The following is a 16,055-nucleotide window of genomic DNA, read 5'->3' on the forward strand; positions in this document are numbered from 1 at the left end:
TAGAGTTCAGCATTGAACTAGCACCTGGCACCACCCCCATTTATAAGAAGCCTTATAGAATGGCCCCATCTGAGTTGGCAGAATTGAAGAAGCAAATAAAGGAATTATTGGACAAAGGATTTATTCGAGCCAGCTCCTCACCATGGGGTTCGCCAGTATTATTCGCCAAGAAAAAGGATGGGACTCTGAGATTGTGTATAGACTATCGAGCTCTCAATATGGTCACCATCAAAAACAAATATCCGATGCCACGGATAAATGATTTGTTTGACCAGCTCGCACAAGCCAAGGTGTTCTCAAAAATTGATTTGAGAACGGGGTATCATCAATTAAAAGTGCGGACAGAAGATATCCCTAAGACAGCATTCACCTCCAGATACGGATTATATGAGTTCACAGTAATGCCGTTTGGACTGACGAATACCCCCGCATATTTCGTCCACCTCATGAACAAAGTGTTTATGAAATTTATGGACAAATTTGTTGTGGTGTTCATTGACGATATTCTGGTATACTCAAGGACACCAGAAGAGCATGCTGAACATCTCAGAATTGTTTTGGGAGAATTAAGGAAACATCAATTATACGCCAAATTTAGCAAGTGTGAATTTTGGCTGAGACAAGTTGGTTTTCTAGGCCATATATTGACCCAAGAAGGCGTGGCCGTAGACCCAGAAAAAGTCAAAGCCATACTTGACTGGAAACCACCAGCCAACGTAACAGATGTACGGATATTACCGAAGATTTATTGAAGGATTCTCCACTGTGGCAAAACCAATGACACAGTTGCTCAAGAAAGACAAGAAATTCGTATGGACTGATGCGTGCGAGAAAAGTTTCCAAGAGCTCAAGAAGAAACTAACAACAGCACCGGTTTTGACCGTGCCAGACATACACAAGAGTTTTGAAGTGTATTGTGACGCATCCCGGAAGGGCCTCGGGTGCGTATTGATGCAGGACGGCAAAGTTGTCGCGTATGCTTCCAGGCAACTACGGAAACATGAGGAAAATTATCCAACTCATGACTTGGAGCTAGCAGCAGTCATCCATGCACTCAAAGAGTGGAGGCACTTTCTGTTGGGAAATCGTTGTGAAATATATACGGACCATAAGAGCCTTAAATATATTTTCACACAACCAGAGCTAAATTTAGGACAACGACGCTGGCTGGAATTGGTCAAGGACTATGACGTCGGCATTCACTACCATCAGGGAAAGCAAATGTAGTGGCAGATGCTCTTAGTCGGAACCCCAGCCCGGGCAACGACAGTCCACAGAACATGAGGCCTGAGTTTCAGCAGGAGTTCGCTAGACTCAACATGGTGTTAGTCTCTGAGGGCAACGTATCAAATCTGGAGATACATCCCACCCTAATGGAACAAATTAAGAAGGCTCAGCAGGGACATCCCAGCATCGAAGGTATAAAGAGGAAAATGAGCCTTGGCAAGGCTTCAGAATTCGTCACAGACAATGAAGGAATATTATGGTACGGGGACAGACTTTGCATACCAAACATTGAGGAACTCAAGCAACAAATCCTAACCGAAAGCCACACCGCCCCATATTCGATCCACCCTGGAGGAACCAAAATGTACAAAGACATTCAGGAAAGATTTTGGTGGCACGGTATGAAAAGGGATATAGCCGCATTCATTGCTTGTTGCGATTCTTGTCAGCGCATAAAAGCCGAGCATCAAAAGCCAGCAGGGCTACTACAGCCAAACAGGATACCTGAGTGGAAATGGGATGAAATTGGAATGGACTTCATCGTCGGACTACCTCGATCACAACGCGGAAATGATGCCATATGGGTCATCACAGATAGGCTAACCAAGGTAGCACATTTCATTCCCGTGAAGACGACCTACTCCACTCAAAGGCTAGCTAAGCTTTATCTCTCCCGTATAGTTTGTCTGCATGGAGTCCCAAAGACTATAATATCCGACCGAGGCACTCAATTTGTCTCTAAATTTTAGGATCACTTACAACAAGCTCTGGGCACGCAACTAGCATTCAGTACAGCGTACCACCCTCAGACTGATGGACAAACGGAACGCGTGAACCAAATCCTAGAGGACATGCTGAGAGCCTGTGTGCTCACCTATGGATCCAGTTGGGAAGAAAGTTTGCCGTATGCCGAGTTTGCTTACAACAACAGTTACCAAGCCAGCCTACAGATGGCACCTTTTGAAGCATTGTACGGGCGGAGATGCCGTACCCCACTAAATTGGTCAGAGACAGGTGACAGTCGTATCTTCGGCCCAGACATGCTCAAGGAAGCCGAGGAGAAAGTTAAACAGATCAGGGACAGACTCAAGACAGCTTAGAGCCGACAGAAGAGCTACTACGATCGAAAACATCGTGAGGTCAGCTTTGAACCCGGTGATTACGTATACCTACGAGTGTCTCCTATGCGAGGCCTGCAATGAGTCAAAATTAAGGGGAAGCTAGCCCCGAGATTTATTGGACCTTTCCGTATAGTTGCATGAAGAGGCACAGTAGCCTACCAACTAGACCAACCCAAAGAGCTGTCAGACGTCCACGACGTGTTCCACGTCTCACAGTTGAGGAAATGCGTGAGCAACCCGGAGAAGCATGTATCTCATGAGAGCATTGATGTGCAACCAGACCTCACCTACAGAGAGCGGCCAGTAAAGATATTGGAAGAGTCTGAAAGGAGAACCCGCCAGAAAACAACAAAAAATTTCAAGGTTCAGTGGAGCAATCACACCGAGGATGAAGCAACATGGGAGAGAGAGGATTTTCTTCAGGCAGAGTATCCACACCTATTTGAGGATCAGCTGAAATCTCGAGGACGAGATTTTTCCTAAGGGGGTAGGTGTTGTGACACCCAAAATTTTTATTTGGCTTTTTCAAACTTTTATTTGATTTGAGGGAGGTTATTTAAAATTTTCTTCTAAAGAACTCTCCCCCTCAAAAAATTTCTTTTATGACAAGTATTTTGTTTGGATTCACCCAAGACTTGATCTTTGGTCTTGGAGGTTTTTCCTCTCATGTTGGCTCAAATGTTTTCCATTTGGAAATATTTTTGAAAAACCTTTTAAAATAGCCTATGGCTTTTGGAGTGATCTTTTCCCCTTTTCAAAATCTCCTCTTGCCATGACATAAGTGGAAACCACCTCCCAAAGCCATCTCCCATCTTTGGTCAAGATATACTTCAAATCCAGCAAGTTGAACCTCCCCATAATTTCTCTTCCATTTAATTCTTATCAAAAATATTTTCTGCCTTCTACTTTAGCTCTTGGAGATTTGCAAAGGAGCTACCATTTCTACTTTGAGTTTGGCCACCAAACAAATTTCCCTGGCTAGTCCTTAGAGCCCTCAACCAAGATCCATGATGATCCACTGGTCTCCAGTTCAAATTTTTTCAAATTGTGCTTGCTGCAAGTTTGGACCATATTTGCCAAATTTGATGAAATTCAATTGTTTTCTCATCCTAAAAATCTGAGAAAATTCAGGCAGCCTCTGGATGCATTGAGAGGTCACCTCACCAAGTCCCAGCTCCAGAAAAAATTTCTTCATGCCAAATCATTTCGCCGAACACCTAAAGGGCACTGTTACTGTCAATGTTCAGAAGTTCAGTAAACAGTTTCAGTGAGCACTGCCGTTTTCTTCAGAACCTGTTCTCGATCTTGCCAGTGGCCGCGGTGGCGCCGTGCGCCCTGTGCTTCCTTCTTATCCCTGCGCCGCACGATCGCCTGGAGGTTTGCGGGCATCGGCGACGAGCAGGAGGAGGTGCGCCACCCCGTGAGCGACGGCAGCAGCGGCCTTTGCGGCTGACAGAGAGAGGCGCAGCGTGGACGGCACCGTCCAGCGCCGCCCAAGCCACCAGAGGCCACCGCATGGCCATCCACTCACCCGTGCTCGCTGCAGTTAGTCATGCCCGTACCCGTACGGCCGCCGCCTCTGGTAGGCGCGGAGCGCGCTCTCTGCCGCCGCCGTGCCCGTACGGCCGCCCCGTCGAGGATCGGCGCATTACGCCAAGCCCGACCGAGGTTTAGCGGGGGAACGGCACCAGTGATCCTCCCTGATGGTGCCTAGCCTCCTAAATCCCCTGCCCAACCTCTGCCTCGCCGTAATCGCTCGCCGGAGCTATCCCGTTCACGGCCACCCCCTCGGATCGCCTATAAAAGGAGGTCCCGAGCTTGAACTCGAACCCGCACCACCTCTACACCCCACCAATACCACGCGCAAGCCACTGGAAGAGCCCCGAGGGAGCCTTCTTCCCCAACTCCGGCCGCCTCGACCCGCCACGGGATCCAGCTCGATTCACCCCCGTGCGTGCACCCCTATCCCTCAGCTCTTGCCAGTAACCTCCTAATGCTTCCACTCTTCTGACCCGCGCGTCAATTTGGAGTTTGCAGCACCCACCGGAGTACTCCACCATCGCCCGAACCACCGTCCGCCGGAGGAGGTGTCGCCGTCGACGTGGTGCTCTCCGACGGCCAAGTCCACCACCCACCGACGCGGAAGATCACCCTGAACCTATTGGTACCCTCCGATCTCTCTGCCTCGCCGTGGTTCAACGCCGACGACCACCGCAGCCTTCGGGCGCCGGCGAGCGTCGTTGGAGTTTTAAACCTGACGGGTGGGACCCCCCGTCAGCCTCTCTTCTTTCCCCCCTCGAACTGTTTTCTAATAGCGCCTTCGGGCAAAATGCGTTTTCTCTTTGGGCTGACGTATTCCTTACCGAACCGTTTTTTTGGTTTTTCACACAAGTCCCTGGATCTTTTCTGTTTCATCACAGATTAGTCCCTGGACTAAAACCCTTATATCTTTTTAATAAAAGATGATTTTTGATTGATTCTTTTTCTGTCAGTCTTATATTTTTGTCTAGTTTTTTATAGTATTTATTTGGAAAAAATTTGGAACAATTTTTATGCACGCTACGATTTTCACTTTAGTGTACGGTTTCGTTATACCGTAGGTTCTGGAGGAGGTGACGGAGCCGCGAACTTCGCCGAGCTAGACTCCGACTTCTCCGAACCAGGCAAGCATGTTTGAACCTTTGATATGATAGGTGTTTTGCATGTTTGCTTGAATGGTTTATGCATGGCATGTGAGCATCGTTGAGTATTACGTTGCATGCAAGGCAACTAACCCTGTGATCTCTGGTGAGAGATGGCCTGATCGTGTGGTGACATGAAAGGCAGTAAGGTGGTATTGTTGTAGCATGCCAGTCTTACGTCATCCGATAAACTCCGACGTTAACGTGGACTGAGCCACGTTACGGTCCTTCCCCTTTCGTGCTGCCACATGTTTTCTGCAAAGAATACGGTTTAGTAAGTTCTTAACCTCTTTCCTTGTACACACCAAATAGAGGGGCCGGGATGAGGGTTCCATGGCCCTGGATTAAAGCCAGTCATCCATTCAGGGGCATGGGTGTTTCCGGTTGGGACCGAGAGGGGGGCACCCCTTAGAGCGCGCGTATAAATTTGATCCCATGCTACGCGAGGTTGTAGCCTCCCCGTCTCAAAGTTTTTCTTGAACGTTGCCAAGGGTGATTCCTGGCATCGGAATGTTGAATGGGTGTGTACTGGTTAGATGTGCTTCTCCTAAAACACCGTAAACGGAACTAGTCCCTTGTGACTACTGAAATCCGTTGGCTGTGGTTAAATAGTACAAACTCTGCAGAGTCAAATCCTTCCGAGTCATCGTGTCCATGGTCAAGGACCATGGCCAGTATATCCATATCTATGTCAGTCCTCGTGGTAATCCCCGGTGAACAAGCTTGAGTGGTATACCCGTTTGAATTGTTATTCCTGTGGATGGACTAACCTTTTATTTATCTCGTATCTGAATATTCCCTTGCAATGATTTAAATTCATGAGCTACTGAAATATTAAGTTATGAAATATAAGCCCTTTATGTGATGTCGCTTAGACGTCCGACTGTGGCACTCTTGTCATTTACTTTCAATATAAGCCCTTTATGTGATGTCGCTCAGACGTCCGACTGTGGCACTTTTGTCATTTACTTTCAATATAAGCCCTTTATGTGATGTCGCTTCAGACGTCCGACTGTGGCACGCACTGTCTTTTATTTTCCATTATAAGCCCTTTATGTGGTGTCGCCTTGACGCCCGACTGCGGCATTGTTATTTTCTTTGTATCCTTTCGAGGAGTCATTCAGACACTCGATTGGCCTTCAGTATTACATTGGGATTTCGGGAGGACTACCGCCCGACTTCCCTTTTATTTCCCATGCATGCTATCTCATTCTCTGAGTGCGCTTTATTAATCTGTTCATATGCATCATGTTTACATTTGTTATATCTTATGTCCGAACTGTCTTGCGAGTACTTTCATAGTACTCACCTGGCTTGTTGATTTGGCCAGATGTTGACGAAGGCGATCTCATGGATGAAGAGTTTGATAGTGAGTCCGACGCCTAGAGGAATCCCAGTCAGTCCCGTGCGATCCTGGATATTGGTCACTTGTATTATATACGCTTCCGCCACCCACAATAAGTATCCTCGAGCCTCACTCCGACGCTCGAAGAGCTGTTAGATTCAGGAGTCATGTCACCCACTTCATTGTGATATATCCACCACCGCTTTTTTTGTGAGTCAGTAGTTATGCCACCCTATCCGCCTTTATGTGTAATATTGGCGCGTTTGTAATAAATTGTTGAGCAATCTCCGCTCAACCTTGTATTATATTTAGTACTCCTGGTTTTCTTCTGTGACCAAGATTTTGTCTACCAGTGAGAAGGATTCTTCTCTACTGGTCCGTAAAAGGGATCGGTTTCTCAATAAATATTTTTATTGGAAAACCGGTCGTGACATATTTTCAATAAAAATGTCAAGTATAGCCTTTGCCATGCTTATTTTGCAAGTCTATATGTGGCTGTTTAAAAACAAAAAGTTTATCGTTGTTGAAAAAATTCCTGAGAAAATTCAGAATGTGATAAAATGTTGAATTTTTTTGCAAAATAAGCTTTGATAAATTTTCTACAGTGTGGTAAATTTTTATAATTTTTGGAGTTAGGGAAGTATGATGAATCTTGCATTCTTTACAACTGTACTGTTTTGGCAGATTGCTGTTATGTTTGCATTGTTTGCATATGTTTGCTTGTTTAATGATTCTATTTGAGGATAGGAGTATTAAATATGCAGAGGAATTTAGTATGCCATGTTGAATAATAATTTTAGTGATTTGCTACAGTAGAGAATGATAAGGTTTTTGCACTGATTTATACTAACTTATCTCACGAGTTCTTGTTGAGTTTTGTGTGGATGAAGTTTTTGAGAGTTAGGAAAACCGTGATATCAGAGGAATGAAGAAGACACAAGAGCTCAAGCTTGGGGATTCCCAAGGCATCCCAATATAATAATTCAAGAAGTCTCAAGCATCTAAGCTTGGGGATGCCCTGGTAGGCATCCCACCTTTCTTCATCAACAATTATTGGTTAGTATCAGTTGAGCCTAAGTTTTTGCTTCTTCACATGAGTTGTGATATCCTTGAAATGTCATTTTGTATTGTTTTGCTTGCTGTTTGAATAAAATACTTAGATCTAAATGTTTTTAAATAAAATAGAGTCCTCAAATAGTTGCCAGGGAGGCTAGGTAAGCGGTACTCACATCCCGTCAATGAAGCTCTTTTCTATGGAATTGCTCTAGTGCTTCACTTATATCTTTTTGAGCATGGTGTGCTTTAGTATATTTGAAGAAATCCTCTCTTTCTTCACTTAAACTAATTTGAGAGAAAGAAATATTATGCTCCTGATCTTCACTTATATTTGTTTGAGCTTATCACAAGCAACACATGAAAATTGGTCCCAAAGTGATAGATATTCAAGAGGGATATAATAAAAAAATTCGTGAAGATCATTGGACAAAATAAACTTGATTCTTTGTAATAGTTTTGCGATATGATGATAGTGATACATGAGTCATGTTGATGAGTAATTATGCTTTAGTAAGAATATTGGTGTTAAGGTTTGTGATTCCCTATGCAAGCACGAAAGTCAATAGTCATGCAATGAAATTATATCCTACGTGTGGTGCATTATTCAGTGTTAATTATGCTTAATGCTCACTTATGAGATTATTTGTTTCTTGGTTGGTCGCTTCTCAATCTTTTGCTAGCCTTCATTTTGCACTAAGTATGATCACTACTTGTGCATCCAAAATCCTTTAAACCAGTTTTGCCACATGAGTCCACTATATCTACCTATATGCGGTATTCTTTTGCCGTTCTAAGCAAATTTGTATGTGCCATCTCTAATTTTCAAAATAAAAATCTCTTTTGTGTTCTCGTACCGCTCGCGAGGCGGTGAGGGGTGGCTGATATTTTCCATGCTAGATGTGTTATTCTCACGATGAGTGTTTATTCACTTGTCATTGCACGCGAGTAAGGCAAAGGTATTAGGGATGCCCAGTCCCGAAATGAAAAATGAATTTACTTTATGTTGGTCAAATAATAAATTCCTTGGAAAATGTTGGTATGGAGGGCAACCGTGGATTTGGCTAGCCATGGAAAGTGAAAGTATGGTGGAAAAAGGAATAAACTTTATTTTCTGTTTGGGAACCGCCTATGATATATCTAGCATGGAAAGTGTTGGGAGCTCTAAGTCATTTTCGTTGGTTGGAAAAGTATGGCTCTCAAATTTTTTTATCTCTAAGGTTTTCGCTTTGAGCTCTGGCACCTCTACAAATCCCTACTTCCCTCAGCGAAGGGCCTTTCTTTTACTTTATGCAATTTTAATTTTTAATTTGAGTCTCCATCTTCTCTTATAAAGCACCAACTAGGGGGCACTATGATCGCACTTGAGCATTGGGTATAGTTAATATGCGAGTGTGTTTCAGGAATGGATCAATGATTGGGCATGATGGGTTAGGTATAACTTATTTTAGCATTGATATTTTGGAAGACATTGTTGCTTGTTGATATGCTTGAGTATTTAAGTCCTCGTGTCAAAACTAGACTATTGCTTTGAACCATATAAAAGTCCAAATGCCCATGCTAGAAAGAAAAGAATATGAGATGACATGATAGGCAACATTCCATGTCAAAAATTCTGTTTTTATCATTTACCTACTCGAGGACGAGCAGGAATTAAGCTTGGGGATGCTGATACATCTCCAACATATCTATAATTTTTTATTGTTCCCTGTTGTTATATTATCATTCATGGATGTTTTAAAAGCATTTTACAATCAGTTTATATCATTTTTTGGGACTAACCTATTGACATAGTGCCAAGTGCCAAGTGCCAGTTGTTGTTTTTTGCATGTTTTTTACATCGCAGGAAATCAATATCAAACGGAGTCCAAACACCGCGAAACTTTTTGTGGATTTTTTATGGACTAGAAGACATCCAAAGGGCCAGAGCAGCACCTGGGGGGTGCCCTGATACGTCGCCAATGTATCTACTTTTCCTAACGCTTTTCCTCTTGTTTTGGACTCTAATTTTCATGATTTCTATGAAACTAACCTCGGACTGACGCTGTTTTCAGCAGAACTACCATGGTGTTGTTTTTGTGCAAAAATAAAAGTTCTCGGAATGAAACGAAACTTTGCGAGGAATTTTTAAATAATAAATAAGAATTTCTGGAGCCAAGACCTACCGAAGAGGGGCCCTTGGGTGGGCACAACCCACCACGATGCGCTCCCCTCTCCTGGCGCGCCCAGGTGGGTTGTCCCCACCTGGTAGCCCCACAGACCCTAAAACCGACGCTATAAAATCCTAATTTTCCAGAAAAAAAATCAGGGAGAAAGAATTATCGCGATCCATGAGACGGAGCCGCCGTCACCTCCTGTTCTTCGTCGGGAGGCCAGATCTGGAGTCTGTTTGGGGATGCGGAGAGGGGGATCTTCGTTCTTCGTCATCACCAACCCTTCTCCGTCGCCAATTCCATGATGCTCCCCACCGGGAGTGAGTAATTGCTTCATAGGCTCGCTGGTCGGTGAGGAGTTGGATGAGATTCATCATGTAATCAAGTTAGTTTTGTTAGGGCTTGATCCCTAGTATCCACTATGTTCTTAGATTGATGTTGCTATGACTTTGCTATGCTTAATGCTTGTCACTTTGGGCCCGGGTGCCATGAATTCAGATCTGAACCGTTTATGTTATCATCATTATATCCATGTTTTAGGTCCGATCTTGCAAGTTATAGTCACCTACTACGTGTTATGATCTGGCAACCCCGGAGTGACAATAACCGGGCCCACTCCCGGTGATGACCGTAGTTTGAGGAGTTCATGTATTCACTATGTGTTAATGCTTTGTTCCGGTTCTCTATTAAAAGGAGGCCTTAATATCCCTTAGTTTCCAATATGGACCCCGCTGCCACGGGAGGGTAGGACAAAAGATGTCATGCAAGTTCTTTCCATAAGCACATATGACTATTTATGGAATACATGCCTACATTATATTGATGAACTGGAGCTAGTGCCGTATCGCCCTAGGTTATTACTGTCTCATGATGAATATCATCCAACAAGTCACCGATCCAATGCCTACAAATTTATCTTATATTGTTTCTGCTAAGTTACTACTGCTATCATCACTGTTACACTTGCTACAAAATTACTGCTATCACTATTACCGTTACCGTTGCGACTGCTACCATTCTCAAAACTATCATATTACTTTGCTACTGATCACTTTGCTGTAGATAATTAATCTCCAGGTGTGGTTGAATTGACAACTCAGCTGCTAATACCTTCAAATATTCTTTGGCTCCCCCTGTGTCGAATCTATAAATTTGGGTTGAATACTCTACTCTCGAAAACTGTTGCGTTCCCCTATACTTGTGGGTTATCAAGACCATTTTCTGGCGCCGTTGCCAGGGAGCATAGCTATATTTGTTGAGTCACTTGGGATTATTATTATATTATCACTATGAAGAATCTGAAGGATGCTAAGACTACTATTTTTCCCTCTAAGACGAGGGGAGGTAAGGAACTGCCATCCAGTTCTGCTTTAGATTCACCTTCTGTTATAAGTAAACTTGCAACACCACCACATGCTATCAATTCTAATATATCGCAAGTTATTGATGATGCTACTTCTACTATGAATGATGCTTATGATGATGCTAGTACCTTGGTTGATAATGATGATGTGCCACTTGGTGAATTTCTTGATGAACAAATTGCTAGAGTAATACAACATGATGTTGTTGAATCTGATGATGAACTAGAAACTGAAACTCCTGAAACACCTGCTAGAACTAGCCTCCCTAGATATGAATTTCCTAAGGTGTCGAAAGGTTATGTCATGAATGAGGAGACATGTAGCGACCAGACCTCAAACAGTCTCATCTCTGTGCATCAGTGTCATCCCTGGATCGGTAATGCTGACACGCACAGTACTTGAGGATTTATAACAAAGTAGCAATCACATACTTATTACATCGAATGTCTCAAAAGAGAACTTATTACAATAAATATGGCTTAAGGCCATCTAATACGATAACAACGGAAGGCTTGGAAGATAAAGTGAGTCCATCAACTCCAACGGCATCACTGAGTGAAAGACCACGACCTAAGGCTCCTTACTCGTCGTCTGACAAGTCTGCAACATGATACGTTGCAGCCCGAAATGGGTCATCACATGGAATATGCTGGCAAGGCAACACAAAAGAGTAATGAACAGAATAATTCTATCACTACATGCATATATAGCTGGTGGAGGCTGTATGGTTAATATGTTTTGCGAAAAGCCAATTTTTCCCTACAACAAAGGAATAAATTTTATTTTAACTATCATGGTAGTTGTTAAACATTGAGAAGGTTCACCCAACTCAATCCCAATTAAGTAATCATCATTAAACCCAATCAAATTATATTAAGAGTGATGAGATCCACATGATAATCCAAGAACTAGATACTCAAGATGTCCATAACCGGGGACACGGCTAACCATGATTAGTTTGTACACTCTGCAGAGGTTTGCGCACTTTTCCCCACAAGACTCGATCTCCTCCGTTGGTTTTCTCGCACTACATGATGTTTGAGAAACGGATGACCGAGACACAGTCTTTCCGAAGAGGTCCCCTTAACCGATAGATAGGCCTGTACACCTACAATCCCCTACATCTGCTAGCCCATCATGGAAAGGTTTCCCACAACTTACTCAGCTATGCCAGAGCCCATAATGGCATGTGGCCGCACACGGAAGTTTCTAGTTCATAGGAAAATCACACGGTACCCCGGGATTTCCAAAAATACAGGCAACATTGGGTCCCCCAGGTACCTCAATCCACCTAGATGTGTATTAAAGTAGCCACCTTAAGTTAACCATTAATTAACAATACTCACATCTGTCATGAATACACTCAAACCCAGACCACGTCTACCAGCATAGCATAGCAATATAAGCAACGTAGAAGTAACTCCCATAGGTTTGATAATAAACAGGTGAATAGGTACTACCTCATCTACTTCCCAAACCCACAATTTAATCAGATCCTAACCATGCAATTGTTTGAGGATTGATCTAATGCAATATAACTGGGTAGTAAAGAGGTATGATCAAAGCGTTACTTGCCTTGCTGATGATCTGTGAAACCTAAAGACTCGTAGTAGCACGCTTCGCACTCCGGGTACTCTATCGCAAACAAACAAGCATACAATAAGCAATCAAGCAAGATGCACGGGTAAAACTCAAATAAGAAGATCTAACCAGAAAGTTCAACTTAAGAACTCCGGTTTGCAAAAAGAATCAAATCAAACGAAGCAACGAAACTCAAACTGCGAAAGAAACAAGCTTCATTTACTAATCTGGACTAAAGTCAAATTTTACAGTAGCAAAAACTTGTTTATGTTGATTACACAAAAAGAGGGCTTCGAGACAAAACTCTGGGCACTTGAATCGCCTGATTCTGATAAACAAGCGAAAAGATAAACTAAAACGAAAATCGGATCAGAAATCATGATCGAAAATAATCGCGAAAAATCCGGGAAAAAGAAAAACTGACGAACAGGCTAACGAACGAACGTTCGCTGTCTGCGGCTTAACGGTGAAAACCGTTCGTTAAAACGAACGAACGAACGGGTGTTCGCTAAATAAATAAACAGAAAAAACAATCTAAAATAAAATAAACTGGATCTAGGGTTTTGAAAAAAAACCGATCGGTTTTCTCATGAAAACCGAGGCGGCGGCGGCTACCTCCGGCGAGGTCCGGCGAAACGGCAGCGACCGCGGGCGGTCCGGCGGTGGGGTCGGGTTCGAGCGGCGGCTAGGGTTTGCGGGCGGGGTGGCCGCGGCTCGGGCCTCCGCGGCTTATAAGCGCCGGCCGGGCTAGGGTTTCGGGCGGGGTGGCTGCGGCTCGGGCCTCTGCGGCTTATAAGCGCCGGCCGGGCTAGTGTCCAGGTCGGACACGGCCCGGTTAGGTCGGTAACCTTTGTTTTTAATAATTCCGCGTAGAAAAACGAATAAAAGAAATACTAAACGGACTCCAAAAATCCTGAAATAAATTTTCCCCATCCTCTAAAAATCTACCGGACAAGGTGAACATTTATTTGGGACTCTAATGCAATTCGAAAAACGCAAATTTTTCCTAATTCAAATAAAATAACGATAAAACTCCGAATAAAATCTTATTTGATTTTAATATTAAATCTCCAATATTTCTTTATTTTGAGGAAGTCATTTTATCCTCTCTCTTTTATTTTCATAAAAGAAATATTCGAAGGGAAAATAATTAAAATCAAACGATCCTCTTTTCAAAATTCGAGAAAACTCAAATATGAAAATAACGAAATCCCCAACTCTCTCCGTGGGTCCTTGAGTTGCGTAGAATTTCTAGGATCAAACCAAAATGCAATAAAATATGATATGAAAAGATGATCTAATGTATAACATTCCAAATTGAAAATTTGGGATGTTACAAACCTACCCCCCTTAAGATGAATCTCGCCCTCGAGATTCGGGTTGGCTAGAAAATAGGTGAGGGTGATCCTTCCGTAGGTCTTCCTCTCGTTCCTAGGTGGCTTCATCTTCGGTGTGGTGGCTCCACTGAACCTTGCAAAACTTGATAACTTTGCTGCGTGTAACTCGGCTGGCAAACTCGAGAATCTTGACTGGTTTCTCCTCGTAGGTCAAATCGCTATCCAACTGAATCGCTTCCAGTGGCACTGTATCTCTCAGAGGGATATCAGCCATCTCTGCGTGGCACTTCTTCAACTGAGAAACGTGGAACACATCGTGAACTCCTGACAATCCTTCGGGCAATTCCAACTTGTAAACAACTTCTCCCATATGTTCCAAAACTTTGTATGGTCCCACAAAACGTGGTGCTAACTTCCCTTAACTCCAAAGCGCTTCACTCCTCGAAGTGGTGATACACGAAGATACACTCTGTCTCCGACTTCGTAAACTGTCTCCTTGCGTTTAGAATCCGCATAGCTCTTCTGCCTGGACTGGGCTACCTTGAGTCTATTGCGAATCAGCTTAACCTTCTCTTCAGACTCTTTAATCAAATCTGGTCCAAACAACTGTCGGTCTCCAACTTCATCCCACAACAACGGTGTCCTGCACCTCCTTCCGTACAATGCTTCGAAAGGGGCCATCTTCAAACTGGCTTGATAGCTGTTGTTGTAAGAGAACTCTGCGTAAGGCAAATTGTCGTCCCAACTAGATCCATAGTCTAGTGCACAAGCTCTCAACATGTCCTCCAGAATCTGATTGACTCTCTCAGTCTGTCCATCTGTCTGCGGGTGAAAAGCTGTACTGAACTCTAGCCTGGTTCCCAAAGTTTCATGCAACTGATTCCAAAACTTTGAGGTAAACTGGGTTCCTCTATCTGATACAATGGTCCTCGGAACTCCATGCAAACATACGATCCTGGTCATGTATATCTTTGCCAACTTAGCACTGGTGTAAGTGGTCTTCACTGGGATGAAATGAGCTACTTCGTCAAACGATCGACTACAACCCATATCGAGTCATAGCCTGAACGAGTCCTGGGCAATCCCGTGATAAAATCCATGCCTAGTTGTCCCACTTCCATTCGGGTATCGGCAATGGTTGTAGCAATCCTGCTGGCTTCTGATGCTCTGCCTTCACTCTCTGACATACATCACAAACTGCTACATACTCCGCAATATCCTTCTTCATTCCGGTCCACCAGAAACTATCCTTCAAATCCAGGTACATTTAGTATTTCCTGGGTGAATCGAATATGGCGAATCATGGGCCTCTTGCAGAAATCAACTTCCTGATCTCCGGATCATTTGGCACATATACGCGGTCCTCAAACCATAATGTATCATGCTCATCCTCACGAAATCCTTTAGCCTTTCCTTTGCTCATCCTTTCCTTTATCTCGGCTATCTCCTTGTCCGTCTTCTGAGCTTCTCTGATCTTATCCATCAAAGTAGATTGAATCTCCAAAGCTGCTACATAGCCTCTCGGAACTATCTCCAAACATAGCTCGCGAAGATCCTCTGCTAACTCCTTGGGTAACTCTCCGGTCATGAGTGTATTGACATGACTCTTGCGGCTCAACGCATCGGCTACTACGTTAGCCTTTCCGGGATGATAATGCAATTTCATATCATAATCCTTAATGAGTTCCAACCATCTCCTATGCCTGAGATTCAACTCCTTTTGCGTGAAGATATACTTCAAACTCTTGTGATCCATGTATACCTCACAATGGTTTCCGATGAGAAAATGTCTCCAAGTCTTCAACGCATGCACTACGGCTGCTAACTCCAAATCATGCGTAGCATAATTTAACTCATGGGGTTTAAGCTGTCGTGAGGCATATGAAACAACTCTTCCCTCCTGCATAAGTACGGCTCCAAGTCCTCGACGAGAAGCGTCGCAATACACTTCATAATCCTTGCGTTGATCTGGCAGAATCAACACTGGTGATGTAACCAAGCGTTTCTTCAACTCCTGAAAACTGGCCTCACATTCCTCAGTCCATTTGAACTTGGTGTCCTTCTTTAACAACTCCGTCATAGGCTTTGCAATCTTCGAGAAATTCTCAATGAACCTCCGGTAGTATCCTGCGAGTCCAAGAAAACTCCGGATCTCTCCAACTGACGTGGGTGCCTCCCAATTTGTCACAGTGA

This window comes from Triticum aestivum, chromosome 1D (genome assembly GCF_018294505.1).
Source record: "Triticum aestivum cultivar Chinese Spring chromosome 1D, IWGSC CS RefSeq v2.1, whole genome shotgun sequence".
Taxonomy (NCBI): Eukaryota; Viridiplantae; Streptophyta; class Magnoliopsida; order Poales; family Poaceae; genus Triticum; species Triticum aestivum.